Source organism: Apteryx mantelli, chromosome 5, assembly GCF_036417845.1.
Source record: "Apteryx mantelli isolate bAptMan1 chromosome 5, bAptMan1.hap1, whole genome shotgun sequence".
Classification (NCBI taxonomy): domain Eukaryota; kingdom Metazoa; phylum Chordata; class Aves; order Apterygiformes; family Apterygidae; genus Apteryx; species Apteryx mantelli.
In genome coordinates, this window is record NC_089982.1 from 81690409 (window position 1) to 81713366 (window position 22958).

Genomic DNA, 22958 nt, shown 5'->3' on the forward strand with positions numbered 1-22958 from the left:
TACTCATGACTCAGATCACTCTGAATCAGGTTTACTCTACTCTTTGGCAGATTGAATCCTCTCAGTTACCTAACACAGACTGCGATGCCAGTTGCTAGTTATATTCCAACGTTAGCATGAATGCTACCCTTAATTTGGAGGATGGGAGAGGGAGCTGAATCTCTGGACTCTGAATATCTGCCTAATCTCTTAGGAGCCTTCTTTGCTGATATCGAAGTTCCCAGGCTCTCCTTATTCACAAAAGACCCTTAAAATGCTTTCATACTTTTCTGCTGGTTTCAGAAAGCAGGCATGTATTTGCTTTAGAAGGAGAAGCTGAGAGCCTTTATAACACTATCATTGCTATTCTGGTGGTGTCTCTTCTACTTCTCCGTGTGCTTAGCAGGCAGAAGGTCTTTGAGCAGGCTGAGCTTTGCCTCTGGTTCAGAGTGAGTTGGATCCTTACATAAAGTCCGGTGTGAAGGGGAAGACTCAGGAGAAAAAAAGTCATTTTTAAAAAATAATTGGCCTCTCAGTCTGGTTTCCTGCCACACTAATAATGCCTATCCTTTCACAGTGACTTTTCCATAGACCTGAAAAGGACCACATTGTATTCCTAACCCTCCATCACTCCAGACTGGAGCTGTTGCAATTTTGACAGTTATTTTAAGCTCAGGAGGAAACGTGCTGGTGCTAGCAGGGGCTTGTCCAAACCCCCAGAATTGCACAACAAAATGAATGAGATCAGCTGGTTTGGGTTTCTGGGTTAGAGGCAATCTGAAGCAGTGGCTTTGCATGGCTCTGATGCTTCTGCACCCTGGAAACCTCCTTCATCACTGGGGGGATCCATCTCACCTAAATTTAGAGGCTGAAAATTTAACTGTTCAAGCTGGAAGGGTCTGTGCAGGCTTTCTCTATCAGTCTGCAAAGAAAAAGGGTTTTCCACAGGGGAACTCTGCTCTAAGGTGCAGTTTTACAGTCTCCTTAATACGACATCAGTCTCAGCTGTTGTGGAAAATAAGCAATCCTCTTCTCGCCCTCCACTTAGCCCTATGATCCCGTCCACTCCCGTGTGCTGAAGCTCATTGTCACGTAACCACATGGCACTTGTGGATGGGGAACTGAGCTGGCAGAGAACTACCCCTGTCTTTTTTTGTGGGATTTTTCGATGTTTGTTTTTTTGGTTAGGTTTCAGCCAGCTCAGTTTCTCGGGCACTGAGCAGTCAAATAAGATATAGCAATGACAGAAAGGAAGAGACGGGAATACCTAGCTAAGGCAGGGATGTGTTGAAACAGCCCTTTTCACATCACCCAGCATGCTGGGAGGATTACAGAGACTGTGGAGCTGCACCCTTAAATAACAAAAAATCAGTCTTTGGTGGCGTGTCTCTGATGCACCAAGTGAGTTTGCAAGCTTTCCATTTGTGAAGAGACTGACTTCTCCTTAGCCTAATCCCTAGCCTGAAAAGACAGGTTATAGGCATCTATCACTGCAAAGGAATAGCTATAACTGCTTTTGGGTATAAATGCTGGAGCTGTGTCGGTTTGGTGTGTCTTAGCATATTCACTGCCTTCCTTTCGCTGTACGTCTGTAGTCTTTACTGTGCAACTATCCTTTTTTATTCTTCTAGAGCTAGCGGGCACAAAGGCACTGCTGTCATTCAGTCATGGAAAAGTTATACGTGGGGGACAGACAGAGGCATGCACTGTTCACGAACCATTTTCTTTAAATAGTTAGATCCCCAGCTGTTGCATTTAGTGATTTATTTCCACTGAAGTCAGCACTAGTGCGGATCTGACCTGTTTCTTTGCAGAATAAGGAACTGTTCCATTAAAACTGATAAGACTTTCCATTAGGTTAACAGGCTTTGGATTAGGCACCACATTATTTGCAAGGAAGTGTATGATTTGTGCACTTCCTCTGCACTGAACAGACGAAAGAACAGGAACGGACCAAAACCAGACAAGATTTAGAGCCCTCACTTTCCTGGCAGCTCTGGGAGAAAGAGATGCAGATGACACAGGAATGCAGATATGATGAAGAATTTCTGTGGCAGCTCAAGTTTGTTGGAAGAAGTTCACCAGAAAGCAGTGCTGGTAAAGAAATTGTTGTAGGGAACTGCAACAAATAAGGATTACAATAAAGAATCAATGACAAGAAAGCAGAAATGACAGTTTTCTCTGGAAGCAGTTCCTGATTTATCTCCAACCAGAGTCTCTCTGAGTGAGCATATTAGTCAAAGCTTAGACTATATAGCAAAGAAATAATGAAACTAACTTAAAATGCAGGCATCCTTCCTCACTGAATGATACTGGTTATTAAAAGGTATTTAAATAATAACATAATGGGCTGGAAGCACAAAATGACCAGATGGGTAGAACTGTTTTGATGCGCTGCAACAGATATGCTGGATCTTAGTAACTGCATGTGCTAATTCTACTGTTAGAGAGCATTGTATATAAATAATACCAGGACCATACAGTTTTAACTTTCCTGTATCTGTGCGCTTTGAGCTGAAATGCAAATAGTAATTATGGATCATTGCTACAAGGAATCCACATAGGGCCCAGGAGAGATCCTAGATGAGTATTATGAAGTGTGGACATAGCCAGTCTGCTCCAGATGGTGTTAGTGTGAGCAATTTGGACATGAAAAGTGAACACCAGTTGGGTCAGGAGCCGCGGTCTGTACTCTGATCTGGTTCAAAAGGCAATAAGGGTATAGCCTACGTAGAGAAGTAGCTCTGGTCCAGGCACTGCAGCAAGATGAAGGACTCCCCTAGTAGACTGAGCATCTTTGTGCAGCATATCTAATGTCTGACCAGACCTCAGCTACATCCCGCTCATGTTGGGCAGGAGTATCAACGCCCCAGACATTTTTCCTAGAATGGGGTGGAAACTAAGGGCCATACCAAGGGAATTATTTTGCCAGTGGATGCTGGCAAGTTCAACTGCCAAGGATTATGAACTCCCTAGCGACTCTTGCCCCTGTGCTGTACACCCAGGGTTGAGTGCAGCAGGATACAGCATATGCCTGGGAAAGGACTGAGAGGGATGGGGTGATAATAGCTGCTTTTTAGAAAAAATCTCTTTCCAATAAAAGAAAAGACCAGGATGATTGAAAAATGCAGATGAACAGTTCCACTTCAGGAACAGGCACTTAGCATTGGCTGCTAATTTCTGTGTTTCTCCCCAAAAGAGGAGAGATGGGATGAGGGGTGTAAGGAATGAATAATGTGGCATTCTCTTTCTGCTAAGTGACCTTTTAAAACGAAGAAACTAAAATCCAGATATCAAGGGGGAGCCTGGGGGAGGAATTACAGACAGCATCACTGCTCCCAACCTTCTGGTTATGTGTTCCGTTCCTCTACTGAAATGGCAGTACAGGAGGCTGAGTTAAAGTGTGAAGAATAGGGTCAGAACAGTAACTCTTTTCCATCTAACAACCAATGCAATCATACCATACTTGGCAGATCATTACTAAAAACCTACACATAATAAATCAGTTGGGTTAGAACACAAAATTACAGATTTAGGCAGAGGTAGAGTAGAGAGTAGAGAATACTGAAACAAGGGCAGTATTTGGTATTTACATTAAATAAGACATGGAAAACAAAAAGGTTTACTTTGGTGTTGTCTGCATGTGTGTGACATTAAAAAAAAAAAGCCACTGGCAATCAAAGCAGGATTATGCCTACTTTATCTACATTCTGAAGTCATAATTGAAGTCAGCTGGTACTTTGGTTGTGCTTGAACTCCAGGAACTGGTTCATAGATCATTATAGGATGCCATTGAGCTGGCTGACTATTATTTTCAACCGACTCATTACATGCCTCTGTGAAAAACTGCTAAAGGCAGAGGCCACTACATCAGAAAAAAAAAAAGCCCGAAGATGACGAGAATGGAAACATAAGGTGCTGATAGTATTTAAACTGCCCAGAAAAGATCAGAATATAAAGTTCATTTTACTCCTTCCTTTAAATTCCGCAGCTGTGCGGATCTGCTCTGCAAGCCTTGACAGTAACTCCACATGAAAGAGGATATTCTAGAATTCATGCAAGTTTATAATTCTCCAATATAATAGTGAGAAAGTAAATTTGCCAAGGAAGTTCAGCCTGTGAGCCAGCTCCTACTTTTACTAGCTGACACAAATCTTGCTAGCATGAACAGGCGAAAGGACAGCAAGGGATGTAGAAAAGACAGTTTTGGCTACTGAGTCCATCCCACGCAATCAAAGCAAATATTTTACTGACCAAAAATGTCGACATTATCACCAGACTTTCCATCACAGGTCGCTAACTGTTTTCTTGTGAACTCTGGTAAATTAAAATGAAAGACTAGAGGCTTTAACATGGCTGACTCAGCATATGGGGAGATCATGGCCTAGCCATGTCCTGGGATCCTGCAATAAGACGCTAGGGATCCTGGAGGCAAACTGTTGAGAAAATATCATAAATCTGCCCCATTCGACAGAGAAACACAAAGAAAGCCCACACGGATGATTCAGGCCAATATAAGATGGGTAAGAACCAGTCCAGACTCCAGATCTGGCAATCGTTTAACCCAGATTTGTGCGGAAGCACACAAAACCAGTACGTGTCAGATCTGAATTCCACAAAACCACCAGTAGACTGGTCTCATCCTCTGCCTCCAGCTCTGGTTAATCTCTGGTGAGCTGAGGAAGCCTAAAAACGAACAGCAGAAGTAACAATTAACCCTCTCATGTGGAAATTTGCTTTAGGATTCACAGCGAAATGCAGTAGTTTGTACCTATTTTTAACATGTGCAAAATTAGTTGTCTTATACTGATTCTTTCACTTGTAGAAAATCGTCAAGAAACATGTAGGATTTCATGAGCCAGATTCTGGACGCAAATTGTAGCATTGTAGTGAGACAACAACAAAGATAAATGAAGGGGACATCATGTTCAACAGAGTAATAGTTAGGGGAAAAGGGATGGAAATAGCAAGCTTGCTAGCCAAAAGGCTGGTTCTCTTCAGCAGAATTCTGCACTTGGGTGTGGAAATTGCTCCTCATTTCACTTTTGAAGAGATTTAAGAGGATTCTGTCCCAGCTGTAGTAGAACCAGTGAAAAGAGCGGTGGTAGCATCTCCTTGCCAACTGCTACATTTCACAATCTATTGCACAGACTTAAAATGCTGCTGGTGTGAGTGTAAATTAACAGGCTGGGCTGTGGTATCTCAGTGGTAGTTCAGACACTGGCACATCACCAGCTTTGCACCTCTGAGATATTAATCTCTGGGAGAGGAGTAGGGAAAAGTAAAACTACCTAAGTGTGGATTGCAACAGGAGCGCCCTTGGAGAGAGAGCAGGGAGATCCCAGCCTCACTGTCTCCTGCGGTCCAGGAGCAGGTGAGGTGAGTTTATAAGGAAAAACTTCACAGACAGAAAAGCAGCCCATGTTGGCAAGACAAACTCTGTCCCATCTTGCTTGTGGCGTACCATTGCCAGGGGAAAGGATGAGGAAGAGTCAGTTCTCCCCTCAGTAGTGCTTGTGTAGTGCCATTGACCTTAGTCTCACAAATGGTCTTAGCCTGAAAACTGTATATAATGGCATGGAAATCACAGGTTCTGACTGCCTGTGAGGGCTGTACTGCACTCCTCGAATCATGAATGGCTGAGGCATGAATTCGGGATTGAGCTGGTATGGGGTTTCATGATCAGCTCTGGCCTGGACTGTGAGTGTTAAAGTATCTTTGAAGATCTTGGTCTCAGTATATAGCTTTCCTGTTGGTAAGCTGGGAATAAAAGCACTGTCCCATGTTTTGCAGGTAAAGAGAGCTGAGAGCTAGACAACCCTTTCTCTATAAGAGATGCCAACACATCATAAAATGCCGGGAGTGATCCTGAAAGTTGATTCTGTGATTAGAGCAGGTGAGGAGCTAGAAAAGCAATGTGGATTCATACAAAACCTGTGAAATGATGAGGATGATATGGCCCAAAGAACCACTGATGTTCGCAGCATTACTAGTGGGTTTGGAAAGAGATTATGTGGCTGTCAAGAGAAGAGAGTTTCTTGGGCATCTCTCAGATCTGGTACAGAGGATGAACTCTTCTAAGTTTTACTAGATCCAGAGGTCACTGAAAGGATCAAACATTTTCCTTCTCAAAAGAAGTCACCATTGGCAGCAGGCCGCAGCTGGCTGTCTCTTAAGGCTTTTAGCAGAGTCTGTTGCAATTTGACCTGCCTTGAGTGAATAGCGACAGAAGATGTGTTTAAGCATTACAGTGACCTGGAGATTTGGTGTCTGGTAATGAAAAGATTTAAGTTTTAATTGTCCTCAGCCCCTGGCCTACTTTGAGCCTCCTGACGAGTAGCAGAGGTCAATGAAGTGACAGTGCTGAAAATCTTAGCCTATAAAACATCTGCTGGCTTTAAAATGACTTAAATAGGTTATAGTCACACTGTGAAGCTGTTTGTTTCAGGTTCCTAGTTTAGATTATGCTGGAGAATTGCATTTGAGGGCAGGGAGGGTAATGGAGGGAATTAGGTAGATAGGGAGAAGATGCTCAAAATCCTTCCCTCTTCACACAGCAGGTTTTGAAAAGATATTACCATTCTGTTGGCACAGGACTCCAGAGACAGCAGGGAGGCAGACTGCATTTGTCACTTTTCTGAAAGTTCGATAATCAGAGATGTACTAGATTATTGCGAAACCAGCCTGATAGTCCAAAGAATCCTGTTGTCCACAATTGCTGCAAAGAGGAATCCTCTGACACCAACAAGTGTGATGGTGAAGCATGATAAGGAACTACAGGCAGCAGCGCTCCAATAAATCAACTCCTACTGCTGCAGGTCAAAAGTCATCACACCCGGTTCAAATTAGAAAGGTCAGATAATCAACATTCAGTCAGAAGGAAGGAAAAAAATGAGGCTGGAATTCACGGATGTTAAAGCAAACGTTGTAAATTATATGTATGGTGATTCATTCATCTGCGCATTTCCATTCATGAGATGGTAAAGGTCGATTTTGGAGGCGAGAAAAATTAAAGCTTCTGGTTTGGCCTAGCCACCAGAAAATACCCTTAAACTTGGAAACAAAGTTGTTCCAAAAAAATAAATATCTTCATGCTGCTAATTAATCTAAATATTCCTTAGAGCTAATTTAATAAGCTATGTTGTAAATAATAGAGATGAAACATGCCAATTGTTTTCCTGTAATACCATAATCCTTTTACAAGTGCTTTCTTCTGATGCATAACCCCCCACAGTAAAGTGCTGAAGAATAACTAGTTTTGATTAACCCTACCAAAAAAAAGGAAATAATAAGGCTGTGGTTTCAGAACAGCTGTTGCATGCTCCCACAAGAGAAAGAAGCTACGATAGTTCAGGGTGACATATGCCAGGGTTTTGTATGATGCGTATATGTCAAAGAAAACTTTGGAACATACTTTTAGAAACTTTGGAGCTTCTTTGGTCATCAAGTTCAGTGCCCCATGCTCTCAAGAAGTTATAGTGCCCTTTCATGGAAACTTAGGAAAAATAGAAGAGGAGGAACTTTGAGAAGCTAATTCATTGCTCTACCATTAGGCAGGACCAATCACTTTCATGTTGTTCCTGGCATAGCTTTGTCCAGCCAATCTTTAAATGTCTCCAGTGTAAGAGACATTTCACACCTTAACCAGATAATATATTCTAATGCTTCGCCATTCCTATAATTGGATTTATCCAATATCTAGCCTGATATTTCTTGATATAGTTTGAAATTCATTCTCACTCACCTGTCAGAGACACAGTGAATTGATTATCCTCCTTGTAGCAGAATTTGTTTGCAGATTCTCTCTCATTCTGTTTTCTCTTGTTTACTATGAACAACTCTGGATCTGTCAAACTCTCCTCTGGAACATGATCCGCAGACCTCTACAAGTTTCCTAGTTCTCCTCCAACTTGTCTCCAGTTAGTCTACATATTTCAGTTATGGCACCCAAATCTAGAGAATCAAGGTACTACCAAGAGTAAGTAGAGCCAAAGGACTACTTTGTGCCTTATTTCATGGTATGGTGTTTGGCTTTTTTAGCAGAAGCAGGACATCTACCTTGTGTTCTGGTTGGATCTTCCAAAGTCTCCCAGATCCTGTTTTGAGAAGCAACAGTTTAAGCAGTTAGCTCCTATCCCCTATTTGTCTAGCTTGTTTTTTGCTGAAGGCTATTGTTTTGCCCTTGTCCACACTGAATTTCTCCTATTTGTCCATCTTGCAAAGCTAGGAGTTCTCCCACTCTTGTAATATCTACAAAAAGGAGCAGGTATTTACTGATGAAAAGCTGAATACTCCAGGACCCAGTACAAACCCTGTAGAAAACTACTGTATACAGCCTTTCATTTTAATAGCAAACCTTTGGCAGCTTCTTTCCATGTCTGATTAATCAATTAGTTTTGCACTTGTTCTACGGTCATTTCATGCTCATTCTGGTTCCATCACTTGTTTATGAAGTTGTCATACGAGGTATTGCCAAAAGTCTTAAGTAAAAAAGACACCTATTGCTTCTCCCTTACTCACAGGCCTGTTTTCCTGTCGTAAAAGGAGATTAAATTTACTTTACATGATTTCTTATTAACAAATCTATATTGGCTGATGTCTATTTCTTTGTTATTTACCATGAAAAATATTTGATTATTATTATTATCATTTATAGACTGCTTGATTATTTATTTAAGGAGGAGAGCTGGTATTTTTATGGTCTTCTGAGAACTGAAGTTACCCCAGATTCGTTCCATTTCCTTTCCCCACCTTTTAAAATGTATGTGTACCCACTCTGTTCCACTCTTTTCTTTATCCATCAAGTTCTGTGTTAAAATAGTTAGGTTTTCCTCCCTATTTGTCTGCTGCTTCTGCATCTCATTGCTCTGACTGGTTGAAGCCTTTCTCTCTAATTTTCAGAATAGATTTATTTCTTGCCAGTTTACACCCACTTTCTCTTGTGCTAGTTCTGTCCTTTAACTTAAATTGTTCTTTCCTCTCCCTGGTGTGTATTCCCAAGGAGATATTTGCAATCTTACCCTTTCAGGCTTCATTTTGCTAGACTAAACAAAAGTGCCCACTTAATTTTTTTTTTTTCTCCCATAAAAGAGAATATCCTGTCAATCCTCGGAATATATTTTCTGTGATTTTGCCTGTTGGAATTTCTCTTTCTTCAAGGCACACAGCCTGCATTGTCCAGAGCACGTCGGAGAGGGCTTGACAGTCCCCTGTGGCGACGTAGCTGCAGGTCACATTTGCCTCTTTCATGGCTGCATCTTGCTGGTGTCTTGGTCTAGGAGCGAGCGTCTCACCTCAGTTTCTAACGCCTTAGAAAAGAAATCTTTGTTATTCATCCCTAGATGCATGAGATCATTTTGTGCTACAGAACATAATCCTTTTTTTATTATTTTGGCTCACTTCAAAGGTATGTGGCTATTCCTGTGTGATTTTCCTCTTGTCTTTGAATTCATACTGCTTTCCAGCCTTGTGTTACCAGCATATTCCTTGACTTCACTCTCAATTTTTGTTCAAGAGTTGCTCACAGAAATATGTTGCTGAGATCACTCCCAAAAGAAGTCTTGAAAGAATCATCCCCGTTCCCTGAAGCTTTCCCTTTCCACATGACTGGTTCCTCTCACTTTAGGCAGCTCCTCACCCATCTTACAGAGCCGGTATCATCCCTGCTGTGTCTGTCTTACATAGAAACTTTCAATGTGATATCAAACCTGAAATGCAGAAAGAGGAGAAGAGACCTGCTGCATTTCTTTTATCTGCAGCTTCAGCTATTAAATAAAGCAAAGCCATCGGGCACCGCCTGTAAGACCTGGCAGGTGTTGAGCCAGGGTTAATGCGATTCCAGCTGAAGCCTTGGCAAGGTGTGGAGTTGTGTCCCACGACAGCTTTGTAGGGCTGACTTCCCAAGGAATAATCAGTTTTGAAAGGTGTGCTCAGCATGTCTATGTGCTCCCTCTCTCTCCCGAGGAGCGCTGATGATGATTTGAGCAATGCTGTAGCCTGAAGGTCGTAATTGGGGTGCTCAGCCCCGTCGGAGGTAGCGTGTGAACACACATCAGGTCCGATATAGTCCACACGGGCACAGTTCTGCAGGCAATTTAACCAGGGAGCTAAAGCAGGTGCCGGGAAGGAGCATCCTGACAATGAGGTGCCTTTTTCAGGTCACACGTAGCATCGGCAGCAGAGCTGGGAATAGACACGAGGAGTGAGATCCCGGACTGGTACAAGCAGGGAGGGAGGGAAGAGGTTTCCATTAGCTTTAATGGGCCCAAGGTCTCTTTATAGGTCTTGTGACTCCCCGTCTGCTGACTCCACCAGAGCAAGCTGTAAAATTCCCTGCTATCTATCCTGAGCCGAGAGAACCGATTGCTTTGATTTAATTAGAATAAGATGTCTCATGCTTTGGCCCTCCCTCCCACACACTTTTAGCCCAAGCTCAACAGCAGCATTTCTTAAAGCCTGAGTCGTGGGGTGTTTTCTTTTTTTTGGTTTTAGCTGGCTGTTTTTTCCCTTAGTTCTCTGCATTACTCTGGATTCTGACTAGCATGTTATCAGGCTAATATGTGAGAATCACCATTTTTAATGCAGGTGCCTTCACAACAGCCCTATGCCTTGAGGAAATATATTATGCTTTTTTTATAGGCAGGGAACTGAAGCGCAGAAATGAAGGGTCAAATCTGCTACTGCAGATTTATTCCAGTGCAAACCAGTGAATCATGAGGCTCTATAAACTGGAGTTACACAGTGATTAACCATGCCATTAGATTTGTACTTAATGTTTTATTATGGCCCTCTTTTAGTTTTGCTATATTTACTAAATCTGCTGTGTTGCAACTTGGGTCAGGCTGCTAAATCAGCATAATGATATTCACATACTAGGCACAGTGGTTTTGGGGAGAAATGAACGTATTTTTGCACGTCTAACCTGCCAAAATGAAATCTATGATTCAGCAGCAGCGCGGGTTATATGTGCATATAGAGAGGTGCGCGGCACAGCTCCTCTCTCTCGCTATAGCCCTTCTGTCCCCTATAGCTTGCTCCTTAAGTACTAAATCCTCTGCCTGCCTTAGTGCAGTGTGGGTGTGGATTATCTGGGGACTTATTTTCTAGTACCATTACTTTTAAAGGGAATTAGGCTGTCTGAAGTGTGATTTATATAAAAGAAAATATAATACACACCCAGCTGACTTTGACTTTCATGCGCTTTCCCCAGTGCTGGGTAGCACTTACTCGCGACAGAGTTTTCCACTTTTCATCCTTGCTTTGAGTTGATGGAAATCTGCCTTTTCCTTCAAACTGGACAGCTGCAGCCATCTCCCTGTCTGCTGGGAAGAAGGCTAAACAGATTTTCAGCTTCAGGGGTTTGCTGGGGGAAGGTTCAGTGAAACGGCAGCCAGAAAGATGTGAAATGCAGGTTGCAATAGTAATAATAAAAAAAAATCCTTTTGGTTTGCCTGTGGATTGCCCCAAAAGGCTCCTCTCCAAACGGCACCCCTCGTTTACCAGGGAGGGTTGCACAAGGTGATTCCTGCAGCCAGAAACGATCTTGGGGAGATTTCTTGAGTCACTGAGCAAGCTGATTTGCACTCAGTGGAAGCTGAAATGTAAAACTCTCTGTATGGGTATTCTCTTTTTATTTTCTGATGAGGGTTAAAGCAGCTAGACCATAAATAACATCAATATGCTCCCAAATTAAATCAGGTGGCGGCGAAGGGTCAGGCACCTCTTTGCAGAATAGATGCCGTAGCGTGGTAAAGTTGGCTGATTTGCGCCGATTCATTTAGTTCCCCTTGATACCTGATAATATTTATGAGCCAAGCTGAGAAGGGAGCAGGTGAGGCGGTTCCTATACCTCACAACACATTTAAATTGATGCAGCGTGGAGCTTCATAAGCCTGCCTTGATGTTTCACCTTGCGGCAAGGCGTCCAGATAACCCACCAGCAATGCTTGAGAAGGGACCGGCGGGAGCCAGGGCTATGGGCAGCCACTCTCTCTAATTACCTGCAGTTTCTTCTCCACCACCTAGTTGTTATCCACCAAAAAACGCTTGGGGAAAAATAATCCTTCTATAGCAGCGTTGGTTTTGCCATGCATAGCAGGACGAAGCCCTGGCTTTCAGCTCTTGGTCAGGCTCTGGGGCTGATTTTGGTGGAGTGAAGAAAGGGAGTCATTTTGTTAAGAAAGAAGCAAACGCTCAGAAATCACCGCTCTTTGCACTTGCAGTGACCTTTTCTTTTAGTTATTCTCCTGAGCTCCAGAAGTGAAGAGATTTTGTGTGTTTATTTATTGGCGCTTGCCTCTCTTCATCCCTCTTTTTCTGTAAGTCCCTGGGTATTAGGGCTAGAAGGAAGACCTCAGCGACGTGAAGGAATTGGAGCCTCAGGAAAGATGAAGCTCAAAGAATAAAACTAAGACTAGGAAACCCAATGCACAAGGCGGGTCAGCCAGGATCTGACAGTCCAAGACTGGTTTCAGTCAGTTGCAACATCTGCCATGTGCGACGATGACAAATCGTTGGCCATGGCTCCCCGGGAATTGGGTTCCTCCTGGTGCCACAGGTGTGAACTGCCTTACCCATATCGTTATCTATCCAGAAAACGCGCAGGGATGCTAATTTAAATGTCAGCTCCGTTTAGTGTTTTATCACCAGGAAGGCATGGCACAGCTAGATTGCGGCCTGCGTAATTTATCTCAGGGAATGCCTCCTTTTGCGACCCAAAGTTATTGGTGGTTCAGCAATGACTGACTATAAAAGTGGAATTTTATTAGACCTCTGTTTAAGGATGAATCCAGCTGAAAAGCACCTCCAGGGATGCCTGGACCCCCTTCCGATTGTTTAAAACAAGTGTCACCAAATCAGACAAATGTTGGCGCTGGGACACAGCAGGCACTAATTTAACCCATATGCTCTGGGAGTGCTCCTACATCTGTTTATTCTGGGCAGAACTAAATAGTAGAATTAAATTTTTTCTCCCCCCCATCAAGTAAAATTGTATCACAAGCTCACTGTGTAATTTTAAGCCCACTGGTGGGTAAATAAACAGGAAAATTTTTGGCTCAGAAGAGCACTAGTAGTAGCTAACTAATTGGTGTTAGAGAAGTGGAAACTGAAAATCTGCGGCGCAGTTCAGGGCTGGAAATCAGACCGGGTCAATTTGCCTGGGCTGGAAACAACTGTAGCATGAAGGAATGATCACCAAGACAGATGACACCTATTTATTAAGTGAAGCAAAATCTTCTGGTCTCTTTAGGAACTTGTCTCTCAAAACTTGTCTCTCTCCCCCCAGCCCTGATTTTATCTGTTTGTCTAGAGGAGAGGTATTACCTCCCCACCGAAACCTTGTCCCCTCCCTACACTCGCAGAGCCCGGCCACAACAACCCTGCTGCTGGTATTGTGAAATATTTATGCTTCCCATAGCTTCTCCTTTCTCAAGCACTCTCATCAAACATTCTTCCTCTTTTCCATCTTTTTTCTCCATTATTTCATTGTATGTATAGTCTTTCATTTCTCATACTTAGATTCTTTAATTTCTTTCCTTAGCTTGATATTTATTCTTTCAATACCTCTATAACTGAGAAAGGGATAAATCAAAGTAAGACCAAAAGCTAGTTGCTGTCTTTTAAAACTTGTATGCAAAAAAATCAATGTAATACCTGTACTTGACCCATATATATACATATATATGTTGCACATAACTATAAGTGGCAGAAGTATAGCTTGGGTCAGGTTTCCAGACCCCAGGTTTACCCCAGACCCTGGAGGCAAGAGAGAAAGTCTGGAGAAAGGAAGACTTTCCCTTGGTGGAGGAGGAGTGAGTTAGAGATCATTTAAGCAAACTTGACACCCACAAATCCATGAGCCCTGATGGGATGCACCCACGAGTGCTGAGGGAGCTGGCGGACATTATTGCTAAGCCACTCTCCATCATCTTTGAAAGGTCATGGAGGACAGGAGAGGTGCCCGAGGACTGGAAGAAAGCCAATGTCACCCCAGTCTTCAAAAAGGGCAAGAAGGAGGCCCCAGGGAACTACAGGCCAGTCAGCCTCCCCTCCATCCCTGGAAAGGTGATGGAGCAGCTCATCCTGGAAGCCATCTCCACGCATGTGGAGGAAAAGAAGGTGATCAGGAGTAGTCAGCATGGCTTCACCAAGGGGAAATCATGCCTAACCAATCTGATAGCCTTCTATGATGGAATGACTGGCTGGGTAGATGAGGGGAGAGCAGTGGATGTTGTCTACCTAGACTTCAGCAAGGCTTTTGACACTGTCTCCCATAGCATCCTCATAGACAAGCTCAGGAAGTGTGGTTTAGATGAGTGGACAGTGAGGTGGATTGAGAACTGGCTGAATGGCAGAGCTCAGAGAGTTGTGCTCAGTGGCACAGAGTCTAGTTGGAGGCCTGTAGCTAGCGGTGTCCCCCAGGGGTCAGTCCTGGGTCCAGTCTTGTTCAACTTCTTCATCAATGACCTGGATGAAGGCACAGAGTGCACCCTCAGCAAGTTTGCTGACGATACAAAACTGGGAGGAGTGGCTGATACGCCAGAGGGCTGTGCTGCCATTCAGAGAGACCTGGACAGGCTGGAGAGGTGTGCAGAGAGGAACCTCATGAAGTTCAACAAAGGCAAGTGCAGGGTCCTGCACCTGGGGAGGAATAACCCCATGCAGCAGTACAGGTTGGGGGTTGACCTGCTGGAAAGCAGCTCTGCCGAGAAGGACCTGGGAGTGCTGGTGGACACCAAGTTAAGTATGAGGCAGCAATGTGCCCTTGTGGCCAAGAAGGCCAATGGTATCCTGGGTTGCATCAGAAAGAGTGTTGCCAGCAGGTCAAGGGAGGTGATTCTCCCCCTCTACTCAGCCCTGGTGAGGCCACATCTGGAGTACTGCGTCCAGTTCTGGGCTCCCCAGTACAAGAGGGATGTGGCACTACTGGAGCAAGTCCAGCGAAGGGCCACTAAGATGATTAGGGGACTGGAGCATCTCTCTTATGAGGAAAGGCTGAGAGAGCTGGGCCTGTTTAGCTTGGAGAAGAGAAGGCTGAGAGGAGATCTTATCAACGTGTACAAGTATCTGAAGGGAGGGTGTCGAGAGGATGGGACCAGACTCTCTTCAGTGGTGCCCAGCGACAGGACGTGAGGCAACGGGCACAAACTGAAACACAGACACTTCCATCTGAACATGAGGAAAAACTTCTTCACTGTGAGGGTGACAGAGCCCTGGAACAGGTTGCCCAGAGAGGTGGTGGAGTCTCCTTCTCTGGAGATATTCAAAATGCGCCTGGATGCAATCCTGTGCAACGTGTTCTAGGTGACCCTGCTTGAGCAGGGGGGTTGGACTAGATGATCTCCAGAGGTCCCTTCCAACCTCAGTGATTCTGTGATTCTGTGATTCTGTGATTCCAAATGCTCAGTCTTTTGTGTTCGAACTACCTACTTTATTATCATTATGTGTGATAACATATTTAAAAGTTAGACATAGAAAATGAACATGGGATATCCACCTCATAAGAAATTTCACAATTTTATGCTGAAATTGGTATGAAAACAGTCTCAAAATACTTTACAGGAAGAAATTTTGAAGTTTCTTTTTGAGTATATAAAAAGGACATTAATGGCATATTTTCTTCCAGTAATTTCAGGTTATATCATTTCAGTACTGTGAAAGGTGCATATAAACAGTAAAATGGATGTTTGATTGTATACATGCATATTATATTACAATAGTAACATTTTAGGATGTTGTAGTTATTTTCATGTTGCTTGTTATTTGAAAGGGACATTCAAAGAAACTAATTCTTATTAAGCCAGAAAAGATTATAATGAACATTTAATTGGGCTTTCTGAATAATAGTGAATAAAGATATTCATCAACAGTTCTGCTTCTTATCTAACAACTGCTGATCATATCTTTTAGAAAGACATTTACTCTAGATTTAGCAATTCCCAAATGAAAAAGAATTTACCATGAGCCTCAGTAATTTGTTCCAATGGTTAATTATCATGCCTTAAATATGTATATCTTATTTTCAGCTTGCATGAGGTTTACTCATATATTAATTGTATATTTGATTGTAATTCACCCTATCTTAGCTAGTTAAATGCATTGCACTTATTATTATTATTTTTTTAATTCCCTGATTGGATGGCTTCTTTAAATAACCAACTTAGCATGAATTATGAAGTTTTACAATCAATTATACAAATGCAAAATTCAGGAATTGAACTTCAGCTAAACCATTCAGAAATGAGTTGTTCCACAGTAGCCCTCCAGTTTTCAAATATCTGCAGGAAGGAAGTGCAGAAGACACCCCACCAGTACATGGCTCTGTCCAAGCATACTGGTCTTCACTACCTCTTTCCCCGCTGACTCACTACAAAAGCCCAGAACCTGTTTTCTGTCTCTAATGTGGAGAGTCTGTGACCACAGAGTTGTCCTAGACTCTCAGCAACATCAAACCAGAAGAGCATCTGAATAAGACTGGTGGACTCTACTGCCGGTTAACACCCTTCAAGCTTTTATGATACTATTGCCTAAGAGGTGAGTTCACCAATTTTTGTGATACTCTTAAATCTTTTGGATAGGGCTCAGTGGGTTTTGGGGCATTATGCTGCACCAGACAGCACAGAATAGGACTAAAGACTACTGTAGCAGGCATCCTGACACCACAGTGGCCTTATCACCTATTTCTTTTGTATGTTGTCTGCGGAGGTATCAACTTTTCCATGGTATCAGCATAATAGTTTTGGTGGCTGGAACTTAATTCTGCAATTCTATGCAGAAAAATACTCAATTGGAATAGCCCTGCTACAGTAATGGTTAATGTTCTGGCTTGTGTTATTTGAAAATATTGCAACATTTTTTGTTTTTCTGCTCAGAGTGGGTTTCCATCAGTTGGTCAATGTTATACATAATCCTTTCTCTCATGCTGGCTGAAAAAGGTCCATAGGAGAAGGTAGTTTACTGTTTTACTGAGAATGTACATGGATATTTTAATGTCAAAAGAACAGCTACCTGAGAAGGCTTGTCCAAATACAAGACCATCAAAATTTTCATTTATGCTGTTGGAGCAGCATGATAGAAAATCTGGGGTTTCTTACAGTAGATGCTATAATATATAGTTTCTGATTGTAGATGCTCAGATAAGAGGGAGACCTAAATGTTTAGATAAATTGATAAAGAGACTGATCGTTGAGCAGAGCAAAAATCTTGAACTAATTTCCTTCTTACATGGTCTCTTCTCTAGGACATCCCTCAGTCAAGTGAAACAGTTATCTTTGAAGTACGGTGAATAACTGCACACAATTTCTAGACATTGCTAACTCTGAAACCTCATGCTGATACTGTAAATATTTTGACTGCCATTATTTTACAGGTCTTGATTGAGATGGCATCTTCCTTGGTGAAATAATTGGGCATATGCATAGATTCCTACAGCTGATGTCAATAAGACTTCAGTTCATCTGAGATGAGCTCCTAAACAAAAGTGAAGTAGCCAGAGAACTTTCCTCACGCAGGTGATTTGAGAAATAGGCCTTGATATAAATGTCTGAGATAAAATGGCATTATATTTCTGGCCTCTTTCCATTAACTCAAAAGGGAGCCTAAGCTGAGAAACTCATACATAAATCAAGTGAGATGAATTCTGATCCGTATCCCGTGTGCACACTTTAATTGGTACAAAAGAGTAAGAGAAAGGAAAAAACTTATATGAGGGGCTGAAACTTGGAAAAAAGATTAATATTTTCACTGAAGTGTTAAACTTCATTAAGATGTGAGTGTAATTCCATCAGGATACCCTAGATTCATCTTGCTTTTTGACCAAATGTTTTATGAAGCTAATGATTCACTAACCAAATTAATTCTTGTTGGCATGATGGGATCTGGGGAGGGTTGGAAAGAATACATGCTGTGGGGGCCAAGGTGGCACTAGAAGTGGGGCAGTGTTCTGTGGTGCAGATGGCAGCACAATAAAACAGGGATTAAGAGAACAAAAATTAAACATAGAGAAGCTGGTAGCAAGGAAGAGCAGAAAAGCTGGGTAAGGATCCCAGACACATTGAGTGGGATGTATCTGATGAAACTTAGGGATAAAAGCTGAACCTTTACATCAGAGCTGACTACCTCTAGCCCCCCTGCAGTCAATGGGAATAAATAAGTGTCCAAGCGAACAATTCTTCCAACCTTTCCTTTGGATAAAGTCTATTGCCTTACATGTCAGTCTCTCTCCATTGACTATCAAAGAGAGCCTGATGTGATTAGTCTGAGGATAGATAAATCCTATCCCTGGTATAGTCCATATTTCCTTCCCAAAAGTTGATGTAGAAGAATCAGTTGGCTTGTCTAATCTATTCTTAATAAACTAATAAGAAAGTAGTTCTGTAACTATATACAGCCTGTTAAAAACAATCCTTAGAATTTTTTTTTGTGCTCTTCAACTTAAATCTTTGCTGCTGCATATCAGTTGGGTTGCATCTTTCACTAATTACATGAGGGGTCATACAAAATGAATGGGGACAGCTTTTTTACCATCTTTTACATGTTGCCATACCTGTGCTCCTTTTTTCATTTTCCTAAGTAAGTTCGTTCAATATGTTTAATCTTCCCACAAATTTTCTTTTGAGCTTTTTATTGTATTTCTTTCTTTCTTCCATGAACTGGGACAGTTCCTGGTCCCTAATTCATTACAAGCTCAATTTCCATACCTCTGTCAGCTTTCCAACCTCACTTGGAATCACTACAGTAGGCACTGATGAGTTCCTGCCAGATTTCAAGCCTAGGGAAGTACAGAAAACCCACATTTAGCACTAGTGTAGGAACTTTTTTCCATTGTGGTGCTGCAGAAGGTGCATATTTTTTGTCATTAGCTACAAGCATCTTTCTCTCACCTGCCCCCACAGGACTATATCCTGAGATGTGCAAGTGTGTTACTGTGAGAGCACACTTCATGAAGCTACAGTCTGAAGAGTGTCAAGGGAAATGCTTCGGGTCCTTCTCCACTAAGCAATACAGCCAGGAGATAAATGTAACAAAGCACCACATAGAAATGCTTGATTCTTAGCACACGCTAGCAGACACACATATATAATACAGGCAGTAAATTGGCTTAATGGGTGTAAACAAAAGGTTAATGTTCACAGGGGAGAAAAGGGCTTTAAATTGCAGGGCGAGGAGAGAATTTTATATATGTCAGAATATAAATCCCCCATGCTCTCTGGAGAGAGGTCACTGTTGAGGTCCCCAGTGTCATATTTTCTGGCCTGTATCCAATCAAGCTGAGAGGCAGAAGAGAGCAGGCCAACCCCTTCTGTAGTCGGAAAGTTAAGTAAATACTTAGTTTATTTTCTGTAGGCATATTAGGCATACTCTGGAAAAGTCCATTACTAACAAGCCAAAGACTTGAGGCTTTGAGAAGTTTCATCTGATTTCTGAATCTTGAGAATCAAAAGGATCCTTCCTGCTCCCTTATATAAAGCCTTATATTAAATGCTAGCCAGAAGTCACTGCAGATGTTTGCTATTCTATCAGCAGCCTACGATTAATGAGAATGTCATGACTTTGCCCTGGCTCAATTCTTTTCCTTCTCCATATCCACCTTTTTCCTAATGATTCCTCTTCTCCTGGATCCATAAGTGTTTACTTTTTAGGCACAGGAATACCGTAATGTCCTTAGCAGTTCCATAAGCTGAGAGATACCCAGTGAATAAGAGCCACTTTACATTGAAGTCTGATGGCCAGTTGTCAAAGCTAGACCAGGTTGCTAAGCTTCCAGGCACCTGAACAGCTGGAGAAGGGACACAGGACACGATTTATTTGTGCTTCTAATTGCACTGAAAAATGTCCAGGGTTCCTGGTCAGTGTGTCGGGCTTATGTATTCAGGTTTAATTCACTCAGCAAAGCTGGAGTCAGGAAGTACTCCCTGAAGTCAAACCAGCAGGGGTTATTGTAGTTTTTTGATCTCCTGCTATAGCATAGGGTATGGTCTCCTCCCCTACATCTTGTCTTGGCATTTCCACCCACTACATATCTTACTGTATCACAAGACACCTACTCTTCGTCTCTTCTGTTCATCTCTTGTGCTACTTTTGCAGCTTGAGGGACTAAATGTCTTAAACTTAGAGCACCATTAGATGATTGTTCTTGTGTGGAAGAGGTCTTGGTGACTCATGGGCACCATTCTGGTTTTCTGTTCTTACATTATTTGTTTATACATCACTGTCAGCTTTACTTGAATGTTCAAACTGCACCTAGTCATAATCCTGTCTCAGGACTATGGGACCCCAAGAAGTCTGCTGTAGCAGTAGATTAATCGGTGACTCCATCTACTGATTTGCACTTCCCACCACCACTTTCTCAATAACCTCAATATCCTTTTCTACTGCAACTCTACTCCAGAGCACTGGTTTCTCCAGTTGCTTGCTCTGCCCCTGTTTCCAGAGCCATGTGAAAGGACAAGTGTGGAAGGTGTCTAGTCTAGTACATATCTTTCAATGGTTGAACCACATCACTATAAAATGAATGGACAGGAAGCTTTCCCAAATTTTCTCCTTTCACAGGCCGTGAGATAGCGCTGTGATGGAGCCCATGTAAGTGAGACAGAATTTTTGTTTTCTTCAGTTCATATTATAGCCTGCTACTAGGTCAGGATGCATTATTTCCTCAAGAGAGAGACTTGGAAACATGCAGAGCAATGAACTAAAAGGTAAAGAGGAATTCTGTTTACGCTTGTGTGCTTATTAGTACAGGATAAAGTAGATCACACTGTTCCCTCATGGGCTCATTTCTGATGTTAACAGAAATTTGTTATGAGTATATGGCCTTAAGGTTCAAGATCCAAAAAGAAGCATGTTTTCTTTCTTTTATATACATTCCACTTCACTGGCTTTTTCTTGTGCTTAGATTTCTATTGATTATTGCCTGAAACACACCACATTCTAAATATTTGTGTAGTTCACAGTGAATTTTTCATTTGTGTAAGTACTTGATCACATCATTGTCCTGTCTTGTTCAGTTTTAAGTCAATATTCCTGAGTCACAAATAGATATTCATCAATGAAAAGAGTTGAAAATACTAGATGCCCTAGGATGTTTTCTTTATTGATTACAGTGCTTGGGATTTAGGTGGGAATAATACATGAAGATCCAGAAGAAGATGATAGTAACAAATTAACACATGAAGACAAACAGCAATCTGGAAGCTGATAGCATGTGCTCTTCCCAGAGGGTCCTATTCTTCTGACAAGAAGTTGGACATTGAACAGCAAGACCTGTGTTGACCCTTCTGAGCTCTGCTTACATGACTTTTGATCCTTTTCTATCTGCATCGGGTCATCACGGCTAGAACAACCCATGGTCCACAGGCTTGCAAAATCAATCCTGTCTTTTTCTTCATTTTACTGGAAGGGTGGTGAGGAGAGCATGAGATTAATTTTTGCAGCTTCTTTTCTAATAATACATATTACTAAAATAAATATATGTTAATAATAATACATGTAATAATACATATAATAATAATACTTAATAACATGTACATAATAATAATAGTACATGCTACCAAAGAACTGGGACAGTCTCAAGTAAACAACATATTGACTGCAATTCCTGAAAATGGTCCAGATGACATTGCATATTGGAACACATCTGGACTGTGCTAACTTAAGAATTTTCCTGAGAAAGGATGAGGTTTTCCTGAGTACTTCCACAAACTACAAAGCATAGACTACAGAAGCCTTACAGAATCAATTAGATTAGCAAAACTGGAGCTCACAAGACCACTTTTTTTTTTTTAACTGAAAACAACCTCCCCACCACCACCCCCCCCCCAAAAAAAAAAAGAGGAAAGAAAATGCAAGTATTGCTGGAAAGGAACAGACTGAAAAATTCAGAGGAAACTATGAATATTTCAGGTCACTATAGCTATATGGCTGGACCCAAGCTAAATAAACCCTCACATTTTCTTTTAAAACGCAGTCAGAGATCTTAATCTGCATCCTCAGGTTTTTCAGCTGACTCTGCCCAGCTGTCTCAGGCCCTGTCAGTGCCCCCTGGAAGCAGTAGCATACATCAATCAACATGAACAATGAGGGAAATAAAATCCCAGGAATGTATTATTGATTTATTTGCACACACCTGCCCACCACCACCAAGGTTCATCGCAACGAGGGCGAGCCTTTTCAACTTGAAATCTTACACTGCAGTGCAAGACTTTGATGTTTGTAAAATCTGTAGAAATGGCTAGCGTTTTCTATCTGGGACGGTCAGTGGAATGTTTTTAATCATTGCAGGTCATAACACACGTGGTCAGGCTGGGTGGATGCCTAAGTAAGCCACACACAATTGCTTTCATTTTTAAAGCAAATTACTTAGTGCCTTTCCAGTCATTTGTGTGTGGTGTCCAGTGAACGAACTTTACCTACAAAATGCTCAGTTTGAATTTGAAGGGCAAGTTTCCATTGCACATTAACCACACTGCAACCTGCATTAATGTCCTCACTGAGGAGGACTCAACATGTAAGATTGCAAGAGTTGCTGAGCACCAACAGACACTTGAGGACCTCAAGCTCAGAGGCCCCAGCAGCACAAGGACTTTCAGATTGCTAGCTGTCAATGCTGTAGTTGTTTCTTTAGTATCATATAGATGCAATTTGACTGGTGGATTAATTTGTCACTCAGAGAGTTACCCAGAAATAGCATAGGTTTAGCAATAGCAGTGGGCATGAGAACGCATAGAATGGGGAAGTCAAAAATCATAATATCATGTATTAATTGATAAATAAACCCATGAACCATTCTGAATAATGCGGAGTTTTAAGAATATGACATGGTGAAATTGGAAACAAGGCAAACCATTCACTACACAATATTTATGCTGGTCTACAGGATAGAAAAATGCAAACGCTCGACTCCACAGGCAAAGAAAATTGGACCTGCTCCAGGGAGCTCATGATCCATGCATTTCATGAGATGAAACAGATGGATGAAACAG